This window comes from Bombina bombina, chromosome 12 (genome assembly GCF_027579735.1).
Source record: "Bombina bombina isolate aBomBom1 chromosome 12, aBomBom1.pri, whole genome shotgun sequence".
In the NCBI taxonomy this organism is placed as follows: domain Eukaryota; kingdom Metazoa; phylum Chordata; class Amphibia; order Anura; family Bombinatoridae; genus Bombina; species Bombina bombina.
This window is the reverse complement of record NC_069510.1, coordinates 93,247,005-93,256,263: the sequence shown is the minus strand read 5'-3', so window position 1 is coordinate 93,256,263 and position 9,259 is coordinate 93,247,005. Positions and strand designations below refer to the sequence as shown.

Sequence of the window (9,259 nt, the reverse complement as noted above, 5' to 3'; positions counted from 1 at the left end):
ATATATATATATATATATATATATATATATATATATATATATATATATATATATATATATATATACAGTGGGGGGAAAAAGTATTTTGTCAGCCACCAATTGTGCAAGTTCTCCCACTTAAGAAGATGAGAGAGGCCTGTAATTTTCATCATAGGTATACCTCAACTATGAGAGACAATATGTGGAAACAAATCCAGACAATCACATTGTCTGATTTGGAAAGAATTTATTTGCAAATTATGTTGGAAAATAAGTATTTGGTCAATATCAAAAGTTCATCTCAATACTTTGTTATATATCCTTTGTTTGCAATGACAGAGGTCAAACGTTTTCAAAAGTCTTCACAAGGTTGTCACACACTGTTGCTGATATGTTGGCCCATTCCTGCATACAGATCTCCTCTAGAGCAGTGATGTTTTGGGGCTGTTGCTGGGCAACACAGACTTTCAACTCCCTCCAAAGGTTTTCTATGGGGTTGAGATCTCGAGACTGGCTAGGCCACTCCAGGACCTTGAAATGCTTCTTATGAAGCCACTCCTTCATTGCCCGGGCGGTGTATTTGGGATCATTGTCATGCTGAAAGACCCAGCCACGTTTCATCTTCAATGCCCTTGCTGATGGAAGGAGGTTTGCACTCAAAATCTCACGATACATGGCTCCATTCATTCTTTCATGTACACGGATCAGTCGTCCTGTTCCCTTTGCAGAGAAACAGCCCCAAAGCATGATGTTGCCACCCCCATGCTTCACAGTAGGTATGGTGTTCTCTCTCCTCCAAACATGACAAGTTGTGTTTCTACCAAACAGTTCTACTTTGGTTTCATTTGACCATATGACATTCTCCCAATCCGATTCTGGATCATCCAAATGCTCTCTAGCATACTTCAGACGGGCCCGGACATGTACTGGCTTAAGCAGGCAGACACTTCTGGCACTGCAGGATCTGAGTCCCTGGCGGCATAGTGTGTTACTGATGGTAGCCTTTGTTACGTTGGTCCCAGCTCTCTGCAGGTCATTCACTATGTCCCCCCGTGTGGTTCTGGGATGTTTGCTCACCGCTCTTGTGATCATTTTGACCCCACAGGGTGAGATCTTGCGTGGAGCCCCAGATCGAGGGAGATTATCAGTGGTCTTGTATGTCTTCCATTTTCTAATTATTGCTCCCACAGTTGATTTCTTCACACCAAGCTGCTTGCCTATTGCAGATTCAGTCTTTCCAGCCTGGAACAGGTCTACAATTTTGTTTCTGGTGTCCTTCGACAGCTCTTTGGTCTTCACCATAGTGGAGTTTGGAGTGTGACTGTTTGAGGTTGTGGACAGGTGTCTTTTATACTGATAACAAGTTCAAACAGGTGCCATTAATACAGGTAATGAGTGGAGGACAGAGGAGCCTCTTAAAGAAGAAGATACAGGTCTGTGTGAGCCAGAAATCTTGCTTCTTTGTAGGTGACCAAATACTTATTTTCCACCATAATTTGCAAATAAATTATTTCCAAATCAGACAATGTGATTGTCTGGATTTGTTTCCACATTTTGTCTCTCATAGTTGAGGTATACCTATGATGAAAATTACAGGCCTCTCTCATCTTCTTAAGTGGGAGAACTTGCACAATTGGTGGCTGACTAAATACTTTTTTTCCCCACTGTATATATATATATATATATATATATATATATATATATATAGTATCATAACACTAAACTTATATCACTGCATACTGATAGATACATATATATATATATATATATATATATATATATATATAGTATCATAGCACTAAACTCATATCACTGCATACTGATACATATATTTTGGGGCTGATTTATCATGGCCCGAATGGGGCCAAATACCCCTGTTTCCGTGCAAGCCTTCAGATACAGGAGTTAAGAAGCAACGGTCTTAAGACCACTGCTCCTTAACTCGTCTGCCATCAATCCGCCCGATCACATACGATCAGGGTTGATTGACACCCCCTGATAGTGGCCGCAAATCTGCAGGGGGCGGCATTGCACAAGCAGTTTACCAAAACTGCTTCTGCAATGATAAATGTAGACAGCGTATCATGTCCGCCAGACAAATGATAAATTGGCCCCATAGTATCCTAGCACTAAACTGGAAAAGGGAAAGGTCTGATTAGGGAGGACAAGTTAATCTAATCTGCAGCAGGAAACAGAAGTCTGATTTGGGAGGACATGCAGGTGTGATCTGGGGAGGGACGGACTGTGGTGGACAGGTGGCATGAAATTGTAATCTGGTGGAGGAAATACTGGTCTGATGTCCAGGAGGATGGTATATTCTGGATCGGGTTGAACAGGAGCTATACTTTATTTGTTACTAGTTAAATCAATGAGGGCTAGTTTACAAGTGGAGCGCTAATTTATTGCACGCCCACAAACGGGCAAATTAGAATGAGACTCCCATTGGAGCCTATGGAAGCGTACTCACGTTCGCATTGCTGTAAACATGCAATACCAGCGCACATTAGCGTGCGCTGGTATTACTCAGTGAAGCGCTAATATCGCTTTCACAAAAGCGATATTTAGTGCTCCACTTGTAATCTGGCCCTTAATGGGACACAAAACACAATTTCTTTCTTTCATGATTCAGATAAAACATGCAATTTGAAACAACTTTCCAATTAACTTCTATGATCTAATTTGCTTAATTTTCTTGGTATCCGTTGTTCAAAAGCATACCTGGGTAAGCTCAGGAGCAGCAAGGCAGTACTAGCTACTGATTGGTGGATGCACATATATGCCTCTTGTCACCTGATGTGCTCAGCTAGCTTTGAGTAGTGCATTGATGCTCCTTCAACAAAGAATACCAAGACATTTAAGCACATTTGATAATAGATGTAAAATGGAAAGTTGTTTAAAGGGTTATATAGCAGTTTGTCAAAATTAATTTAAACAAACACTAATATTAAAGAGAACAATTTATGCTTACTTGATAAATGTATTTATTTCTTGACACGGTGAGTCCACGGATCATCATCAATTACTGTTGGAAATATCACTCCTGGCCACCAGGAGGAGGCAAAGAGCACCACAGCAAAGCTGTTAAATATCACTCCCCTACTCTCAATCCCCCCAGTCATTCGACCAAAGGGAAAGGAGAGAAAGGAAGTAACACAAGGTGCAGAGATGCCTGAGGTTTATATAAAAAGAAACTTTCTGAATACAGGGCGGGCCGTGGACTCACCATGTCAAGAAATAAATAAATTTATCAGGTAAGCAAAAATATTGTTTTCTTTCTAATGACACGGTGAGTCCACGGATCATCATCTATTACTGTTGGGAACCAATACCCAAGCCAGAGGACACAGATGATAAGGAACCTAAACAGAAGGCACCACTGCTTGAAGAACCTTTCTCCCAAAAGAAGCCTCAGCCGAGGCAAAAGTATCGAATTTATAGAATTTGGAAAAAAGTGTGCAAAGATGACCAAGTTGCAGCCTTGCAAATCTGTTCCACAGAAGCTTCATTTTTGAAGGCCCAGGAAGAAGAAACAGCCCTTGTGGAATGAGCTGTGATTTTCTCAGGAGGTTGCTGTCCAGCAGTTTCATAGGCCAAGCGAATAACGCTTCTTCAGTCAAAGGGAAAGTGAAGTAGCCGTAGCTTTCTGATCCTTGCGTTTCCCAGAAAAGCCCAGAAAAGCAAACAATGCAGAAGACTGAAGAAAGTCCTTAGTTGCTTGCAAATAAAATTTTAGCGCTCGCACAACATCCAGATTATGTAACAAGCGTTCTTTGTGAGGAGGAGGATTAGGACACAAAGAAGATACAACAATTTCCTGATTAATATTCTTGACCAAAACAACCTTGGGCAGGAAACCAAACTTAGTACGCAGAACCACCTTATCAGAGTGAAATATACGATAAGGGGAATCACACTGTAAAGCAGAGAGTTCAGAAACTCTCAGAGCAGAGGAAATAGCAACAAGAAACAAAACTTTCCAAGATAACATCTTAATATCTAAAGAATGCATAAGCTCAAATGGAGCCTGTTGTATGGAGGAGTAACAGGTTTAAACACAGGCCGAATTCTAACCAAGGCCTGACAAAACGATTGCCGTCTGGCATATCCTCCAAGCGCTTATGTAACAAAATAGACAATGCTGAAATCTGACCCTTTAGAGTACTTGTCGACAAACCCTTCTCCAGACCATCTTGGAGAAAGGAAAAAATCCTAGGAATCCTTACTCTACTCTGTTAGACCTGGCAGCTTTTTGGCGTGTCTCCCCTGTCTTTTTGCTTTACACATTGCTTCTGAGATAAGCCTGCTGCTCGTGCCAAGCTACCAAGGGGGTGAGCAGGGGTTATCTGAGCGGGTATCTCCCTTATCCTAACTAGAGTGAGGGTCCCTACTTGGACAGGGTGCAAACCGACTGCCAACTGGAGACCCCATTTCTAATATACTCCAAGAGTATCCTTTGGATTCACACAAATACAAGTATTTACGCCAGATCTTATGGTAAATCCTGAGAGTCACAGGCTTACGAGCCTGAATCAAGGTCTCAATGACCGACTCTGAAAATCCACGCTTAGATAAAACTAAGTGTTCAATCTCCAAGCAGTCAGCTTCAGAGAAACAAGATTTGGATGAAGGAAGGGACCCTGAAGTAGAAGGTCCTTCCTCAGAGGCAGTCTTCCAAGGTGGAAAGGATGACATTTCCACTAGGTCTGTATACCAAATCTTGCGAGGCCACGCCGGGGCTATGAGAATTACAGACGCCCTCTCCTGCTTGATTCAAGCAATGACTCTTGGAAGGAGAGCAAATGGAGCAAACAGGTATGCTAGACTGAAGTTCCAAGGAACTGCCAGAGCAACGATCAGAAATGCCTGCGGATCTCTTGACCTTGAGCCATATCTCAGAAGTTTGGCATTCTGATGAGAAGCCATGAGATCCAACTCGGGCTGCCCCCACTTGAAGGTCAAGCTGGAAAACACATCCAAAAGAAGTTCCCACTCCCTGGGATGAAAAGTCTGTCTACTCAGAAAATCTGCTTCCCAACTGTCCACTCCTAGGATGTGGATTGCAGAAAGACAGCAGTTGTGGGTCTCCGTCCACTGAATAATTTGGGCCACCTCTGTCATGGCCAAGGAACTCCGAGTTCCCCCCTGGTGGTTGATGTAGGCCACCGAGGTTATGTTGTCCGACTGGAATCTGATAAACCGGGCTAAGAAGAACATTGAAGATTGCTCTCAGCTCCAAGATGTTTATGGGCAGGACTGACTCCTCCTGGGTCCATAAGTCCTGATCCTTCCACAAGCCCCATACAAAAAAGAGAGAGTCTGCCCTCTACAAGATTCGCCCCCGGATCGGGGGCCAACCCTTCATACTGACTTGGAATCAGCTGAAGGCTTTTTAGATTGCTTTCCCTTATTCCAGGAAGGCTTGGCTTGATCTTGCTTGGAGGAAGGGGAGGAAAAATTGCCTTTAAAGTTATGAAAGGAACGAAAATTACTCTGACGTCCCTTCTGCTTATTCTTTTTATCTTGAGGAAGAAAAGAACCCTTCCTTCAAGTAATATCTGAGATATTTTCCACCAAACCAGGTCTTACCCTTGTGAGGAATAGCCATGAGCTTAGATTTAGATGAAACATCCGCAGACCAGGACTTCAACCACAAGGCCCTGCGGCTAGGACAGCAAAACCAGAAATTTTGGCTCCCAGTTTAATAACCTGTAAGGAAGCATCTGTAATGAAGGAATTGGCTAACTTGAGAGCCTTAATCCTGTCCTGGATCTCATCAAAAGGGGTATCCGTCTGAAGAGATTCAGACAACGCATCAAACCAGTAAGCCGCAGCGCTGGTAACAGTGGCGATACACACCGCAGGTTGCCATTGTAAACCCTGGTGGACATACATAGTTTTTAGTAAAGCCTCCAATTTTGTATCCATTGGATCTTTAAAAGAACCTCTATGGGAATAGTAGTCCTTTTGGCTAAAGTGGAGATCGCTCCTTCTACATTAGGAACCATCTGCCACGACTCCTTAATAGAATCCGCTATAGGAAACATCTTCTTAAAAATAGGAGATAGAGAATAGGGAATACCAGGTCTTTCCCATTCTCGAGCAATATTTTCTGCAGCATGGTCAGGAACCGGAAAAACCTCCACCGCGGAGGGAACATCAAAGTATTTGTTCAATTTACTAGACTTTTTAGGATTGACTACGATAGTTGTGTCAGAGTCGTCCAAAGTAGCCAAAACCTCCTTAAGTAATAAGCGAAGGTGTTCTAGATGAAATCTAAAGGATACCACTTCAGCATCAGAAGAAGGAATTACACTGTCTGAGTCTGAGATTTCCCCCTCAGATGCTACCGACATGTCTTCTTCCTCAGGCTTATGGTAAGGGACACTCTAGATAGCCAGAACTTGATCAGAAACCTTACTGTTTCCTTAAATTTCCTTTTACACCTTCCCTGCAACATGGGGAAAGCTGACAAGGTCTCAGATACCGCAAGGGATACCTGGGAAGCAATGTCTTGTAGAGAAAATCCTACAGGATTGCAAGAGGAAACACAGGGCACTGTATGTGGAGACTGAAAAAGTTGGGACGCTTGAGGAGAAAGCTGCGGCATATCTGCAACAGGAGACACCTGAACAGCATTTGCCTGGGATAATGGTGGCTCATGGTCAAATATTTTATCTCTATAATTTAAAGTTCTCTCAATGCATGAGGAACAAAAAGGAACTGGGGGTTCCACCTGAGCATCAAAACATAACTGACAAGCAGTAACTTTGCCTGGGATAATGGTTTGAAAAGCCTCTTGATCCATCTTATGTAATAAATAAGGATAAAGTGTAAAAATTCTTTATTTGAAAATAAAAAAATAAATGTGTACTGTGTCTTTAAATAGAAATGTGTGTTGGTGTAACAAACCAAATAGAGCTCAGGCTCCCTATATAACTCAGTAGCTTTACTGAGGTGCCTACCTGTCCTGCAGCTCACAGAGTGACTTCCCTCACAGAAGAAACAATCCCTTTTTCAAATACAAAGTGGTTACAGAGCCCTAACTGCTGAAAAAAACAGCTTACAACAGTAATCTCCATGACCAAAAGTATAAAAACTACTATAACACATTGAGCCACCATAAATCACCTCACAGTCTCAATGCCCAAACAGCCTAAAAGAAACCCCAAACATGAAGGTTTAATAAAGTCCCATATTAAATAATACAGCTTTTAGCTGTAACAAGTGCCAGCAATCTCCTTGCAAAAGAAAATTAAAATGGCACTTACCTGAAAGTGCTGTCCGGCAGCAGGAAAGCTCATCTGGTTTGAGAGGGTGCAGCACCTCACATGGACCTGTGAAGAGAGAAAAACTGAGTAAACCTACTCAGGCTTTCTAGTTAGGGCAGCAGATTCTTGAGAAAATGCATTGAGCTCAAAAGCCACCACTGCCCTACTGAAGAGACTGATGTGGACTAAGCTAGACCCCTAAGCTTACTCTGCTAAAAAAATAATAAAATCTTGATTGAAGAAAACTTCTCATCAGACACCTAAACTTCACCTCCTCCTTGCACTACAGGCAAAGAGAATGACTGGGGGATTGTGGGTAGGGGAGTGATATTTAACAGCTTTGCTGTGGTGCTTTTTACCTCCTCCTGCTGGCCACGAGTGATATTACCAACAGTAATTGATGATGATCCGTGGACTCATCGTGTCATTAGAAAGAAATGTATATTTTTATTTTCTCTTGTGACATCATGCAATGTTGTTGTTAGTATTAAAAATGTACTATACAAAAATCTGTGGGCCTTGGGGGATACAGCGGTCGGTGAGTAAATATCTTCCGATCCAGGGCAACATTAATTTTCTTCCTGGATACACTACAAAGATATTTCAACTGTGGCAGCAGTCACAGCTCACTAGGCTTTACCAACTTCTTCACCCTCTGACCTTTGAAATAGTATCTTTCCAGGACTTGCAGATCCGCTACGGCCTCCCATCTACCCACAAGTTTGCATATTTTCAATGCAGACACTATGTTTTTCAATTAGTCTCAGAGGGACTGTTATCTAAGGAAACATCTCATTTAGATAAACTGTGTGTCTTGGCAAAAATGGGCACCTTTAGACTCTCCCACACATATAACCTTCTACTTCACCATTTTGAAGACTCCGCTTTACGCGGGATTGTGCTGAAGTGGTCACATTATAGGGACCTAGATGTAGACACAGCCTTAATGGCTGCGAGCTTTGAGAGGGCAAATTTCTGTACTATCTCTGCTAATCTGAGAGAATCTCATATGAAGTTCTTGCATCAATCTTATATCACTCCTGGTATGCGTACTAAGTGGGTTCCTGGGGCTCAGAATCTTTGCAACAAATGTAGCTGTGACTCCCCTGACTGGATTCATTTGTTATGGGAATGCCCTAGGGTACGGAGTTTTTGGCATAAGATTTCATATTGGCTCACCAAATTGACTAAACAAAGGGTACCCCTCACACCGTATCATGTGATTTTTTTAATTCCAAAAGACATGACATTCACATACAACATCTTTATCACTACAGTCCTCATGCTAGCTAAACAGATCATTCTAAAGGAATGGGTGAGTGGTCACTCCTTACCCTTTCAGCAACTACTCAGGAAAGTACATAACCAGATGTTAATTGAACAGGCGGACACTAAGGGAGATCCTGAGAAGAGAATAAAGCGTTTCCTTCTTAAATGGGAGGTCTACTTATTACATTTGCCGGCAGTTGTGAGGGACAGAGTTATTTTACCATTTAAAAATAGCCTGTATGTTCTAAACGAGAATCTTAAGGGCAATTGGTGTATATCCTCTGATTAGGTCCTTTTTTATCCCCCTTTGTGCATATAGCTAGGAATATAGCTACATTCTAGACCCTCTCTGGAGCCTTTTTGGGTTCCTATTGTTCCCTACATGTTGACTTATGTGGGGAGATCCGGAGTTGTTCTGGGTAAGTACTGTTCCCATTTTAGTTAATGTGTTCATGTTAATATGTTTCTTTTTGTTTGTAAGAAAAATTCTGAAAATATTGGATCCAATTTACATGCATTAAAATTTCACTTTGATTTTCATTTTGTACTACAGTCTTTGTATTACTACTTCTATGTATATGATTATGATCAAATGTTTGAACTTTTTTGACTGTTATTCTTGTGCATGTCTTGGATCTTTTCATAAATAAAGTTTTTAAAAAAAATGTACTATACAATTCTGTATTATAAACCAGTAAACTACTCCACAGTTTGGATGTAGCAGAGAATTGTAGGTTAGGAAT

The 9,259-nt window shown here is 41.7% G+C and overlaps 1 protein-coding gene across 1 annotated transcript in view; it reads left to right on the top strand.

Moving 5' to 3' along the window:
- The window catches only part of LOC128642605 (uncharacterized), a 64,356-nt gene that overhangs the window by 13,457 nt on the left and 41,640 nt on the right, over nucleotides 1-9,259 (top strand). The window lies entirely within an intron of this gene.